Consider the following 15,184-nt stretch of genomic DNA (forward strand, 5'->3'; position numbering starts at 1 on the left):
AGGACTGGTTACCACTAAAAAAAATAAAAGAAAAACAAAAAAAAAAAAAACAGAAAACTTCTTTGAATAAGAAACCAAAAGCAAAAGATGGCATTTCAGAAAGGAAAATTATAGTTTCAAAATAAGTGACACTTCTTTGCATTTCCAAAGAATGTACAATGTTTTAAATGTGTAAAATAGAAAGGATACTTACTTGAAAAGATGCTGCATACCTTAACTTAAAAAACTAGAGGAAATAAAACACTCCTTATTTCTGTACAGATCTGAGATGAATCCGTGCATATTTTTATAATTCATGTAAGTCGTTTATGGAGAAGTGTACCTTACTAATGGCAGCTTTCACGAACTCTTCACATTTCTTAATTTTATTCCCTGATTCAATAAATGATACTGTTTTCATCATATAAAGCAAGATCATTTTTAGTAGTAATTTCTCTGAAAGGCAGGGAAAACTTCATGCTATATCCTAAAAAGCAAAGTACAAAGCAAAGAGCTATCGTAATGTTTTCAAAGTAGAACTATGTGATTTTATTTAAGTTTTAAACTAGCAGCCTGCCTAATTAATCCAGAGAATAGGGATCCACCTCCAGACTTCCTGTTGTAAGAGAGAATTAAATATCTAGTAGGAGATAATTAAATATCTTTGTTTTTTTAAACCATAAAAGGAAAGGAGGTTAAGGGAGAAACTGTTTTACATAGGGGAAACAACAAAAACAACCAAATACCTTTTTTCTCCTTGAAACAAAATTGGTTAAAAACCTGGAGTGTTGTGAATATTGAGTCAAGGATACACCAAGCTGAAGTGTCTGGAAACACTGGGCTGCCTGGATTCCTCAGCAAGATCACAAAGTACTCAAAAATTCTTTGACCTTTTCAAAGGTCTTTTAAGAACTCATTCACACCCAGAGTCAAGATTACTTCTCTTGGAGATAATCTATTTGTTTTCAGTGCTCAATGCAGAAGCCAACATTAGTGTTTACAGGGAAGCTTCTCTAAATATTGGAGAGAAATGCCTTGTTCTTCAGTTCTTCCTCATAAATGCATTCTACTTAAGTATTTCTCTGGAGTAGCTCAAAGATAAATGATTCCATCCAAATCAAGACTGTGACCAAATAGGTTAGTCATCCAGTTATGTCAGTCTTGATGCATCATTCATTCTCTTCATTCATGCAGTCAAATTTATGCAAATTATATGCAAAAAGATATACCCATTATTATCCAGATCATTAAAAACATACAGGTTTCTCTGCATCTTTGAACTTGCTATTGAGAGACAAGGTGAGCTCATATTTGATTGAACCAGGTATATAATAGGAAGATTAAAAAAAATTGTTCGGGTTTCTTGGACATCATCTGAAGAACATTCCTACCACCTTTCTGAGATGCCAGTTCCTCAAATTCATTTGTAGTACTTTGAAGATTACACCACCAGTCACAGCTTCAGGAACTTGATTAAGCTTCACAGACTTGATTAAGGGCATCACAAACATTAACTTCCTGTGCCAATGCTCCCTACCACAGAGAGGTTCCTGATATGAGTCCCTCAGAGCTGGTCATAGGATATGGGCAGGGTGGCCTTCCTTGGTCTTTTGGGTGCCCCAAGTGTGCACTCCTATAAATGCTTTAAATTACTTTCAATGTAGATGTCAAATATCAAAGATAGATTTTTAGTCACTAATCAAAAAATTAAAAATATCTTTATTAATTTCAATTCAGAGATGAAAAAACTTATTCATTGATTATACATTTTAATAGTTTTCCACTGCTTTCATTACAAAGACCAATCTTCTATTAATATTGAGGTTATTTGACATTTTCTTAATGTTGCAATTATTTCAAATATTTGCTATAATGGACTAGTGATTGGGATAAGGAATTTAAAAAGACTTTAAATTTTAATTTTATAATGATCTTCTGTGTTGGTACCATTAGTGTTTTGGGAGAAACCCAAGGAGGTATTGTGATAAAGATAGGTAGTTGGTAGCTTTACACCTCCCCCTGCTTAGATGATTCACTTAGACTACAATGAATTTGAACAGTACTAACCTACTTTATCCATAGCAAGGACATAATACATATTTCTAGATTTGCAATTTAAAAGCAATAATAAAATAATATGCTGAATATTCCAAAATCATGTTAACATTTCTAATGCATTGCACAATCAAGCACAATTAAGACTCTCTGATATGGTATGCAATTGAAGTTTTATGTGATATATTTTTCATATTATATAGTGTATTAATATTATAAATTCAATAGTAACAATAATTCATTAGTAACAAAATAATTTACTAAGAAAATCTTTGTAATTTTAATTTATTTCATGATGGCAAAGTAACAAGCAATATAAATTTTTACGTTCATGTTGTCATTAGTGCATTATGGTTATATTGGAGTTCATTTTGTCATAATCATACAAGCATGGAATTTAATTTGTTCCACTTCAGTTCCCGGTATTTCATCCCCCTATTCCCTTCCTCTACTGGTCTATTCATTTGTAGATTTTTGAATTTAGCGCTATACATCTGTATGTGCGTGTGTGTGTGTGTGTGTGTGTATGAAATTCACTGTGTATTTGGCCTAATTTGGGCAATTTGATTCCAACATTCCTCTCTTTTCCTTTTCTTCCTCTCTTCCCCCTCCTCTTCCCCTGGTCCACTTATCTCCTTTCTGTTTTCATGGGTCCCCTATTTATAATCTTATTTTGGCCCAGATTGCTAGTTTAAGAGAAAACATTCAACCCCTTTCTTTCTGAGTCTGACTTTTTACACTTAACATGGTGTTCTCCAGTTCCATTCATTTACTAGAAGATACCATAATTTCATTCTTCTTTATGGCCAAGTGAAGTTTCATTGTGTAAATATACCACATTTTCTTAATCTATTTATTGATTTATGGGCACCTGGTCTGTTTCCATTTCTTGGCCAGAGTGAGTTGTGCTGCTAAAAACATTTGTGTGTAGGTATCACTATGGCATACTAATTTCAGTTTTTTTGGATAAATACTGAGGAGTGGGATAGTTGAATCTCATGGTGGTTTTATTCCCAGTCTTTTGTGTTATCTCTACTCTGCTTTCCACAGTGGTTGTACTAATTTGCAGTCCCACCCAAAGGTCATGATGTGCTGCTGATATCCTGGGAGCAGAGAGGAAAGGACCCAGTGGTCTACCATGTACATTTTCATTTGAGCCTTGCAAGTACTAAATGAAAAAAATGCATTTCCTATATTTGCAGCAATTTTCAGAACCATAACTGATATGGAACATCTCTCTTTTGCATAATCCTCTGTAGATAGCTCTTTCACCCTTGGCCAGCACTTTAGTTGTTTGAGTTTTGAAACTTGATGAATAACTATAAAGTTTATCTGTAAAAGATAAATCCCTTAATTATCTTTCTCTCAATTATTCACCTAAACTGACATTTACCATTGTCTGCGCAGGTGCAAAACAATCCACTGAATTCTTTGTATTTTTAACAGAGTAATTCCTGTTCTAATCTAAGGTAGCAACTCTGGCTACTCACACTAATCAGAATCAAGTATCTCAGCCAGAACATCAAACTTCTATTTTGGCTGTTTCACTTGGATGAGAGCAAAAATACAGTGATTTCCACTGTGTCCTGGGCAGGAATGTTCTTTACAGAACCTATGATTCTATCTTGGTGAAAATGAAGACTATCAAGTGGGTGATTGGGAGCATTAACACCCCTAGGAAATCAGGATGTAGGATATGAGGCAAAGGGGACCCACAACTTCTTGGTTCAGTATTCAATTTATACTTAATTTAATTCTTAATTTAACTTTAATTCTGAGGACAAATCTCAATGCCTCCCTAAATTGACTTCTAGTTATTCTCTGAACTGAGCTCTTAAGAAGTTTTTTGTCTGTTCTGTCAGGATGCTGCTAGTGGGTAATATGCTACCTGGTAAGATAAGTGAATTCTGATATCATGCCAATATTTTCACATCTTCTTTGCACAAAGATAGGTAACATGTCTTTGTCAATGTTTAAGGGATATTATGTCAATGTGTTAGTTAGTTTAAAAGCCATAAAATGTTGGTATAGATTAAAGTACTGTGGAATCAAGAAGGCAAACCTAAATCTAAGTATTTATCAATTCAGAATGAGGAAAATTTGCCACCACCTGTTGTACAAGGGGTATGATATAATTAACCTATTGCCAGGTGAAAGTCTGATGTCTAGGGACTGATTTCATATGGAGTGCTCAGATGCAGAATGTGTAACTGGGAGGTTAGACACTCACAAGTAGTAGAAGGCAATCAGTTTTTCTGATTTGGAGCCCACATCATTGAGACTACACATAGCTTATATCTTTCCCCTACAAACCCTATATTCATATGTCTGTTATTCTATCATCTGATATTCATAGTACAGATTATATCAAAACAAAATTTAGCCTGATCATCTGGATATTAAAATCCTACTTTCTTGTATTGCTTTCTAGTTGGTGCCTGCTTCAATAGGTCTGTTCACATTACTCTTTCCAGACCACCTTGAAGGATCTTTATATCTTTCAGACACTTGGTCAACAAACCCAGACATTTTCCATTGTCTTTGAGTCAACAGATACCCATTATCCAGAGCACTTATTTCTCCATACAAAGGGAAAACAAGTTCATTATTTTGAAATTTAACATTGATTTAAGAGAGGTAGATGACATGAGTCAGAACCATCCATTTGTTCATGAAGTACCCTTGTTTTTGACTACTTAGGGTCTAGTTATTGCTAGTTTTAGTTAGTTCATCCTCCAAAATTTAAGACATGTTGACTTTGTTATATTCTTTTAATAATTGATAGTTTAATCTGAAAAGTCACCTGGCATCCCTGGTCAAGAGTCAGTATTTTTTCTACTTGCTGAGTAAAGTGAATTGATTTTAAGCTTCTTATTTAAGAAAATGAAGAACTATGCATTCACCTAGCATCAAAATTTCAGTGTTCATAGCAAATGCAAAACACCCACATTAAGAAGTTATGCCTGGGGGGCTGGGGATGTAGCTCAGTTGGTAGAGTGCTTGCCTCACAAGCATAAGGCCCTGGGTTCAAATACCCAGCACTGCCAAAAGAAAAAAAAAAGGAATTATGCCTGGAGTTTGACCTTCTTCATCTGTAATGCACTTGAATTTTGCAGGAACCAGACAAATTAATAAAAAGAAATATATTACAGAGATGATTTACTCTGCATTTCTTACATCTTTGATACTGACAATAATCGTGCAATGTCTGTCAATGTGAAGCATTGCTTCTGATTTATTGTATTTTCTGGGAGTCAGAAAATGCTTCAGGAACTTCTCGTTGTTACTCCCTAACATAGGGGTAGTATTCCAAAGGACAGAAATTGATAAAAAATGGACCAACTTACTGGTTTATTTAGAGATTGGAAAAGTAAACTGAGTTAAACTGAGTTGACTGTTCAGATGGTAAGATGTACTCAGGTGGTATCACGTGGCTTCCACATTCTCTTACTATAACATAGAGAACCTAATAGCATTTTAATTTCTTTTGTACACTTTTAGTTATGCACCCACGTATAATAATCCCTGAAAAATCTTAGTATCCTCTTTTCTCTATGAATTGCACCAGCAGAAGCAGTTCTTTGTTGGAAATATGAAAAGAATATTTTTTTATGCTCTCAGTATAGTGGTCCTACGTCAAGAGGATCCAACATTCAATCACTGAATCTTAGGTTTTAAAATTGACTTAATTCCAAACCTGGTTGAGTCCACAATTTTCTATTGCAGTTATTGATATTACTGTTTTCACCAATTATCATTATCATTAAACAATGTCTTCAAAATACCAGTTTCATGTCCATTCATTTGTTTTCCTATCATCCAAATTGAACTTAGAAACCTCAAGAGCTATTTTTCATTGTAATAGAGTCACTTGGGAAAAAGCACATGATTATACTTTTGTCTTGCTGTCATGATAACTGTATAAAATTTACCTCTAACAGATACTAACTGCTGCTTCTTTCTAGTCTAGAATCCCATCACTACAATTTATGCCAAGAAACAAAGTTTTTACAGAGGCATTTTTTTATCTATATCTATCACCAAGGGTCTCTGAAATGTCTGTACTCTCTTCCCAGTATATTTTTCTGTTATTACTGAAGAGATATGCCTTCACTGTAAACACAATCAATGGTGGGTTCTCTGGTCTTGGATTCTAACATTCTTATCACTCTGAGACTTCCAATACTTTCACAATACTACACCTAAGAACTTCTCGCACCTGCACTTCATTTTGTTGAGTGCTACTGTTAGTGACAAAATAAAGGCTTCTAGACCTTCCCTCACCTGAGAATATATTAATTTACATGGAAAAAATGAAATTAAGTTTTTTAATTAGCTGCCCTTGTAATAATAGTTTATTGTAGAGTAGTTAGATGGGCCCTATATAATCACAAGTTGTCTTTACCTTCAATATCTCTTCCCATAGTGAAGTGTTACCATGGTTCAAACTTACACCTTAGCAAAATCTTGCAAATTCCTCAATTGTATCATTTTTCCTAGAAGAAGATTGTACTTTCCTGCTTGGACCTTCCTTGCACTTTGCCTTTTTAGAGTCAACATGAGATATGGAAGAATGTTCCCTAAGGAAATAAATAGCCATCATTTCATGGCAAGATCTTCCAGAGAGGTACTAGCAGGGTGGTTGGACTAGGGAAGACTGCTCTCTGTCAAGGGAGAGGAGCTACTCATGACAACTGGAAGGATGCAAGTTGATTTATGAGTATGGTTCTTGTTCTTCCCCACACTAATGTCCTTATTTCAGTTCTCAGATTCCCACTCTTTTCCCATTAGAACACAGACTGTAACCAAAGAACCTGGTGATGTTTGCCATTCAGTCTTCTTTGCACCTTTCTTAAAAACCTGAACCTGGTATAGAGTTAAATCTTTGTCTGCAGGAGCTGTGATGACAGTAGATGTGGAGCTCTGTATTGCATGAATGTCCAGAAGTCACATGGGAGTGTGTCTGGGGAGGCACCTACACTGCATCCTCTTCATGTTCCTTTTTGCATCTTCCTTGTCTTAAAAAGAAAGAAGACACCAGCTAAAACTCTGCCCACTGGAATCTACTACCCTGCACACCTTACAACAGCAGAGTTAAAGTGTAAATTCTGTGCTTAACGATGAACCTCTTGAAAGGAATTTTTACCTTGAAATCAACAGAATATGAAGAAAAAAGGGATGCATACATGTCTCTATAGCTCATCATGGAATCCACAGTTTTTCACATTGTGGAATCCACAGTTTTGCATTACCACACAGAGAAACAGAAAAATTTGTCATGTCAAAACATTCTTAAGTTCCTGGTACTGTAAAATTTATCACATTTAGTACTTGTAATATAATGTAGCAATTTATAAATAGAAATGTAAGTCCTAAATAAACAAAAATGCACAAGCTTAATTTCCTTTATGGATAAAAATACAAATGAGGTAGCAAACAGAAAGCTGAAGCAACATGAGTGATCATGCAATTGTGAAAGGTGACATTGGTGGATCGTGACAGAGTTACATCCATCTCCACTGCAGAAATGCGTCTTTGAACCCAGTATCTCTTTCCCTGCTTGAGCTCCTCTCTTCTGGTTGTATTAAAAACTCCCTAACACAGTATCTGTAGTGTAACTATTTTTTTTTGTTTGAATAACAGAAATATTCTTTTTGTGTTTATATGTAATCTGTTTATCCAATGATGATCTTCCTAGTCCTGTCCATGCATTTATTACATCATGCTTAGAGCCATTAGACAGTCTAAGCACAGAACCTGGTAACTGTAATAGATACTAACTTCCATTCACATGTGGATTTCCCCTTTCTGTAGTAAATATTTTTTCTCCTCAATTGGGTTGAAATTTATCATTCTTCTTCCAAATTAAAATCATTTAAGAAAATGTCTAATCAAGTTATTTATTTTATGCTGACAAGAACAGAAATAAAATAAATTATTTTTAAAATGTATGATATTTGTCAAGATTCTTAAACTGCAAGGAAAATGAGTGTTGACAACTAAATAATGAAATAAGATCATTCTCTTTTATTGATTTATAAGAACCATCTATCATGAAGTAATTGTACTTAAATAAGTGGTAGTCATCAGAGGCCACAAAATATCAAAGGATCTTCCCCTTCAATAGTTAATGAACTTAGCCATTCCTTTAACTATATAATTTTGGTTTGTTATCAATCCTATTAGATTGTCCATGTTTACAACAAGGATATTTCTTTATATATTTGACCACATGTTTTAAGATAAATTAATAATCTGATGCCAATTTCTAATATATTGTGAATTATGGGTCTTTATTAAAATGTTTAATCACTGGTCTTTTTTCTTCTTGAATGATTTTCCATTTCCAGTTATTTCGACTGTCTCAAAACTTCAGGACTCAGCTGCCAAGAAAACTCTAATAGGTGGCCTTTTACTAGTATTTGACCCAATAATAAAATAATATTGATCTGTTGCTCTCTAAAGCCTTTCTTCAGGGTTTATCTTATAATTTTACTCACTATGCTGACATGCAATTTTGTGTGTACTTCTACTTTTCCTTCCTGGATTAGAATCTTGGAAAACTGTGAATTCTAAGACTTTTATTCTTCATAGAACCAAACCCAATGCTTTAAACAATGCAGTAGTTTAGTAAGTAAGCTAGTTTTTAAAAATGAATCATTGTTCATTATCTCTTAAAATGAAGTAGCATTTATCTTGTTATTTTGGTACTAGTCACAATTAATTTGCTGAGGTCTTTTATCTATCATATATAGTAAAGTGACTACTGTGTTCTTTATTTATAAAATCAGGAATAAAACCCAAAACAAAACAAAAACAAAACTGATATTGATTTTTTTAGCTATAATGATACTTTTTTAATTTTAAATTTAATTGGTTCTTTTTTGTTATATAAGATAATAGAATATACTATGATACTATTATAAAAGCATGGAAAATGATTTTCTCTAATTCAGTTCCCAGCATTTCCCTGTCCCCTCTGTAATAGTTAATCTGAATTGTCAACTCGATTGGATTAACAGATGCCAATGATTAAGATGCTTCTGGGTGTGTCAATGAGGGCATGTCTAAGGATGATTGGAAGGTGGGATAGTGAACTGAAGTGAAGATCCTCTCTAGGCATGGACAACACCACCTAATAGGATGGTGACTTGGATGAAATAAAAGTTGGAAGACTAAGGAGGCAGATGCAGATGGAAACTTTACTCTTCTTGAATAGGTTCTTGACTGCTTCTTCTAATGTCTGAGGATATTTGACTCTTGCTTCTTCACTCTTCCAAAGCACACTCTGCCAGTGATTCTCCAGGTATTTTCCAGAAGCCTTGGTCTCAGACTAGGGTAGCACTGTTGATCCCTCTTGTTCTGAATCTTCCACCTCTTGAACTGTGCAACTACTGGGTCTTCCAGTTCTCCATCCTGCAGACAGTCATTGTGGACTATCCAGTGTCTGGTGGTGTAAGCCAATCTAATAAATCCCTTTTTCATAATTTCACTTCCTATTGATTCTGTTCCTCTAGAGAACCCTGACTCATGCACCCTCTTTTCCTCCAACTCCTGTGTTCCCTTCTCTACTCTTATTGATCTGTTATTTATTTATAGTGAGATTCATTTCATATGAATTGGGCATTAGCTCCATGGCCTGGAATACATTATGTGTGATCTTCATTAGCACCATGCTGCACCAAAGACACTGGAAGTCTGCCCCCATGTGTATGATACCCTTAAGCATTTCTTGAAGAAAAACAAGAATCCTTGGCCTTTAAGGGACACAAGAAGAATCTTGACATTTTTGTATATTCTAGTTACTAACCCATGATTATGTCTATGACGTGTGTGTGTGTGTGTGTGTGTTTCCAGAGGTGTGTTAACACCTTTCATCAGATTTCCAAAGGAATCAAACAGAAAAATAGATAACAATAACTGAAGGCAAGAGAGCCCCAGTATCGTAGCACATCTTCTAGTAACTACCACATGCACCTCAACATTTCAAACAAGATGAGGCAGCTTTAGGATGACTGCATTGGTCAAAGCAATAGTAAAAACACAACATGCTGGAGTTGTAGGTAATGGAGAAGAGCTGAAAGAAAAGTAACCAAGAAAAGGTGGGGACTAGGTGAGGGTGGGATAGAGTGTCAGAGCTCCTGCAATGCCTCTAGGTTCCCTAAGCAAGAAATGATGCTTTCCATAAAGATTCTCTCTTAAAGGACCCACCCCTTCCCAAGCCAATTACACTAGACTTCTATCATTAGAAGAATCCCTCTCACTTTCTTTATAGAAGTTACCAATTCCTGGGAATATTAACTGGCAGTCCCAATTCCTTTACCCTGAAACCCTTGAAGTATGATATAATTGACCCTCCTTGAGCTTCTCACTGTATGAAATTGAGCCTCATGGATTCCTGCTGTCCATCAGAGATCCCCTGGGAAGCAGCCAGGAAACCAAAAGGTTGTCATAAAATTCCATATTCACTACCTTTCCTTTCTATATCCTGTTTCCCCAAGGTCATGAAATAAATATTTCACCATTATTCTTTCTGAATCTTCCTTGACAGAAAGAAGGAGCATTGTGGAACACTAAGGACACAAATGGACAGATATTTCGTGAAAAATAAGATTGAATATTTACAGATATTTAGTGAAAGAGAAGACTTATACCCAAAATATTTTCAGTAACACCCCTACCCATGTTATCTTTCATCTTCATTATATATCACAATGCATTTTTTAGTTTCCTCATTGTCATATTTGATCTAAATTTTATCTGAAAAATAGTTATTCAGCTTCTTAAACTAAATCTCAGGAGTACATCAATTGCAAGTTACATTCTTATTTTAGAGACATGTAAAAATTAGTAATTCTATACTGTAATATGTATTATTCTACTCATATATGTCACTTGGAGGTATAAAAGTGAGCATTCTCCATAAGTTTTGACAAGGTCACTATTCTCTATGAGCCTTTTCTCTATTTTTAGACACAATCTAAGTTTCTGGTTCCCATAGCTCTCAGTGAAACTTACCTTCTCATCCAACTTACGTGAAGTGTTGAAACTCTTCCAAAGTCTGCCATCTCAAGAAAGGGTGAAAAATGTAAAGAGAGAAGCTTTCCTCTTCCCATATAACAAGGGCAGTTTTTCTGGGCTCACTAAGTGTTTGTTTAATTCAAAAGTTTGCTTTACTTCAAATATTAAATTTCACTCAATTTTCTATAACAACAATAAATCTTTAAAACGTGTTTTTTTTCTGTTTCTTTTCCAGAGGATATAGGAGTAGCTTATTCACAAGAAATCTATTTAAAATACATTGGATTAACATGCAATGATTCATCTGTGAGTCACAAACATGGGAATAATCTCTCCCTTACTTGTTAGGGGACTCTGTATTTGCCTTATCTGTTCATCTCCTTTTTATAGCAACTTTCCCAAATGATCATGAAAAAAAAAAACTATCCAACCTCCAGAGGGAATTTTTTAACACATAAGAATGAATAATATTGTCACCTTAGCACTATTCCGTAAAGATTCTCTTCCTGTGTTAAACATCCTGGAGGTGATACATTTAACTTTTGGTTTGTTTATTTAGCCTATGAGAATATCAAGACAACCTTCCTTATACATAGTAACTGGGTGGAAACAAGGATGAGAAGGTGTCAGCTTCCTCAGGCACATGGTAGTTCCAGGAAAAAAGAAGAAAAGTATAAATGGATGGTGGAGAAGGTGAGGAGCACAGGAAGAAGAATGGATAGTGTCACTGGTACAGAAACATTGGGTTACCAAGAAATGACTGCCCTAATTACCTTTCCCTGCATTAGGAAACACACTACTCTAGCTCCCTAGTGCCTTTGCAATATTTTGTGTTTTGTTTCTGGTGGCGTTTTAGCTTTTAAAACAATATTTTCAATTCATTTTTTAGAATTTGATTTCCTCCATTTAAATTCCCAGTTCTACTTTGTTCCTTACAATCATAAGTTCTGGCATCTAAAGCCCAGTCACATAAAAATATTGATTGAGATGATCAATGATTAACAAATATTTTTTTTGCATAAGACTAGAAATGAGCAAACAATTCTTATTTCATTTTCTCAGAATCTTAAAAAGTTCTATACACTCCAAAAACTTATTGAAGGTAAGACTCATGATTTTTATTCTTCACCATAACTACTACTGTTAAAAATAACAAAAAATAGGGCTAGATTATAACTCTGTGGTAGAACAATTGCCTAGCATGGGTGAGTCCCTGGGTTCTATTGCCAAGGCTGAAAATAAAGTGAGTATGTGGTATATGTGTGTATGTGTGTGTGTTTGTGTGTATACATACACACATGCTTGCAGATACATAGTATGCACTTAATCAGTTAAGTGAATGAGTAAATAAAACACATTGAAAGAAATCTTGAGTAATATTTTATAATTTTTTTTCTGAAGAATTACCTCTGCAATGCTACATGAGATAAGTAGAAGATTTTGAATTAATATTAAACAGCTCATTTAGAAGAACAGCACATAAAGGTGAAGTCAGGTGCTGGGACACACCAAATACTTCTCCAAATTTCCTTTCCATCTGTGATTTAACACTTATAGTCAACAGCACAAGGAGATAGCAGATGAAACATTGAAGAGACCAGGCTGTCCAGAGCAGGTTGCAATCATTTCCCTGATATAATGTGGAAAACAGTATCAATAAAGGCATTATTCAATCTTTGGTGGACATTTGCCATTTTATGCATAATACATAAACACTTCTGCAGATGTGTCTAGTCTGTGTCATAGGATACAAAACCCAGATTGTGAAAACTGTCTTAGTAGGCTCCGATCATATCTGACCTGAGTCTGTCATCTTTGAGTAACTGAATCCTGATTTTCCTTCAAGTAACCACATCTTTTCCATGTTTTGGTTCGTAAGATCTGGGCACAGTAATTTCCCAAGTGTGAAAATATGACTCATACCTGTTTGATCAGAAAACATGTTCCTCAGATTTTAATGATTGGCTCAGGTATCTGTTGGCAAGCAAGTGCAAAGGCAACACCTTTCTCTACATCCCTGAAAACACCACAATTTTTGCTATTAGAATTCCTGAAAGTTCAAGGCCAGTGCTGCTGTCAATCTCACCATAAATGGAGAGACAAAGAGAAGGTAGCCAACTTGGAAAAGAGCAGAAGAAACCAATTCCTATAATACAATTTCAAAAGTAGAATTCATCTATTTCCAAACCATTTTATCATTTAAAAAAATAGACAATATTATTGCTTTATACATTTATTAAAATGAAATAAAAATCTAACCTATCCATACCAAGAAATAAAATATTGCCAATATTTACTCCTATTTTCATTTCTTCCCTATTCTGCCCACTGTCTCATCTTAAAAGTGATCAACATCATGAGTTTTAAAATGTATTATTATCTTGATACTTAGAACAACAATATATTTGCCATATATATATTTATTTTTAGTTTTACTTGTTTTTGGATTTTAAATAACTTAGTATACTATATACACACTTTTAGTAATTTTATTTTTATTAAGAAACAAGTTGCTTAAGTTTATTTTTTTTAAGTATAGTTTTGGATTCATTTTCACTCCTCTAATTGCCATTTTGTATTGCATTATGTTATTATTTCAAAATGTGTGTATTTCTGGTTCTGTCAATGAACACTTGACTCTGATGAACAGTATATTTTGGAGTATTTTGAATATATGTTCTGGAAGGGCAATTAATGGGTTGCAGATTACTTGAATATTTGATTTTATAAAATAATGTATATCCACCAGAGATCCAGGAAATACAATCTATCTTATGCACCAAAAAAGAAGAGAACTGGAATAATTGTGAACTGAATTAACTTCCACACGGAGAGTAGAATTAAGTAAAAACAAGTTCTATTTTCCCTGGTCATTGTTTTAACTAGAAAGTAGAAAAATGTGTTATGCACAGAAAAATGTGTCATCCACAAAATAACCTGACATATTTTTCATGGTTAATTTCAAAATGTCAGTTCTTAGTCACTTTATTATATCATATGTAGAATAAAGTGTCTTGAACACTAAAATACACTGATATCCTGAGAAAGGAAAATATGTTCTTTAAGTCATAAAGACTTCCTATTATTTATTAAATATTATAAAAATATGTAACCAAGAAAGTTAAATATGATATACATATGCTTCTATTGATGAGAAATATATTTATAAAAAAATTTCATCTATGCTTACATAACTATATTATAGATGACTTGCAGAAGTTAGCAGAGACATAATAATGAAGAATCTCACAATATTTTATTAAAACTTACAGTTCCTTTTATTTTAGAATATAACCTGGACTCAACATCTACCTATGTAAAACAAGATCTCCTGTTTGGAAGATTATAATGAAATATATCATCTTTTCTTAGTTCAATAAATAAACTTCTAGAACCTGGAGTCCCAAATAAACCCAAAAGGATTTAATGGCAGACTCTGTCTACAATTATGTTATTCTATGAGAAATTCCTTAAAGTGAAGAGCTCAAAAAAAGCCACTAATAAAAGAGATTTACATTTACAGCATGGTCTCTGGGGAGGCCTTGGACAACCCAGCATCTCCCACCCTCCAATGCACACTTCTTGCTTGCAGTTCTCAGAATAACTGAAATGTGCTGACATGTAACATCTTGAGCTGAGGATTCATATCTAGATTACCTCGGCTTTGTTCTTCTTTTTTTTTTTTTGGTTTGTTTGTTTGTTTTTGATATCTGATAATATTTCTGTCCTGCTAGAAAAATGTCTGCTGTTGTATAATACCTAGAGAAGACTGCTTTGGAGATTCCTCAGCTGTAGTTCAACAGGAGACACAGGTGAGATTGTAACTGCTCAGAGCAGCTTTTCTGAGCCTTTACAAGCAGCTTGCTGTGAATCCTGGATTTTACTGCACCTTGCTGGCATCTGGGATTAGTGAAGTCTCCTTAGTTAACTTCTTTTGTGGGTATTCTGTCTCTCCAGAACCACATAATTGGTAGAAACTGCAGTCAGAGGAATAGTAGGCTGGTGTGTTTGAACTCCTGTTCTTGGTGGTTGGCATAGTGATGATACCTGCTACCTGCCATTCAGTAGGTACCCCCCTGGGATTGATAGCCTGTGAAATGAATCTGCTTCAAATCTTTCATCCTATTTA

General features: G+C 34.4%; 1 pseudogene; it reads right to left on the bottom strand.

Annotated features, from left to right (window-relative positions):
* Positions 1–842: 842 nt before the first annotated feature.
* On the bottom strand, positions 843–11,102 carry LOC124959191 (deoxycytidine kinase-like; annotated as a pseudogene).
* Between the last annotated feature and the right edge of the window lie 4,082 nt (positions 11,103–15,184).

The sequence above is a fragment of the Sciurus carolinensis genome, chromosome 11, assembly GCF_902686445.1.
Source record: "Sciurus carolinensis chromosome 11, mSciCar1.2, whole genome shotgun sequence".
Taxonomy (NCBI): Eukaryota; Metazoa; Chordata; class Mammalia; order Rodentia; family Sciuridae; genus Sciurus; species Sciurus carolinensis.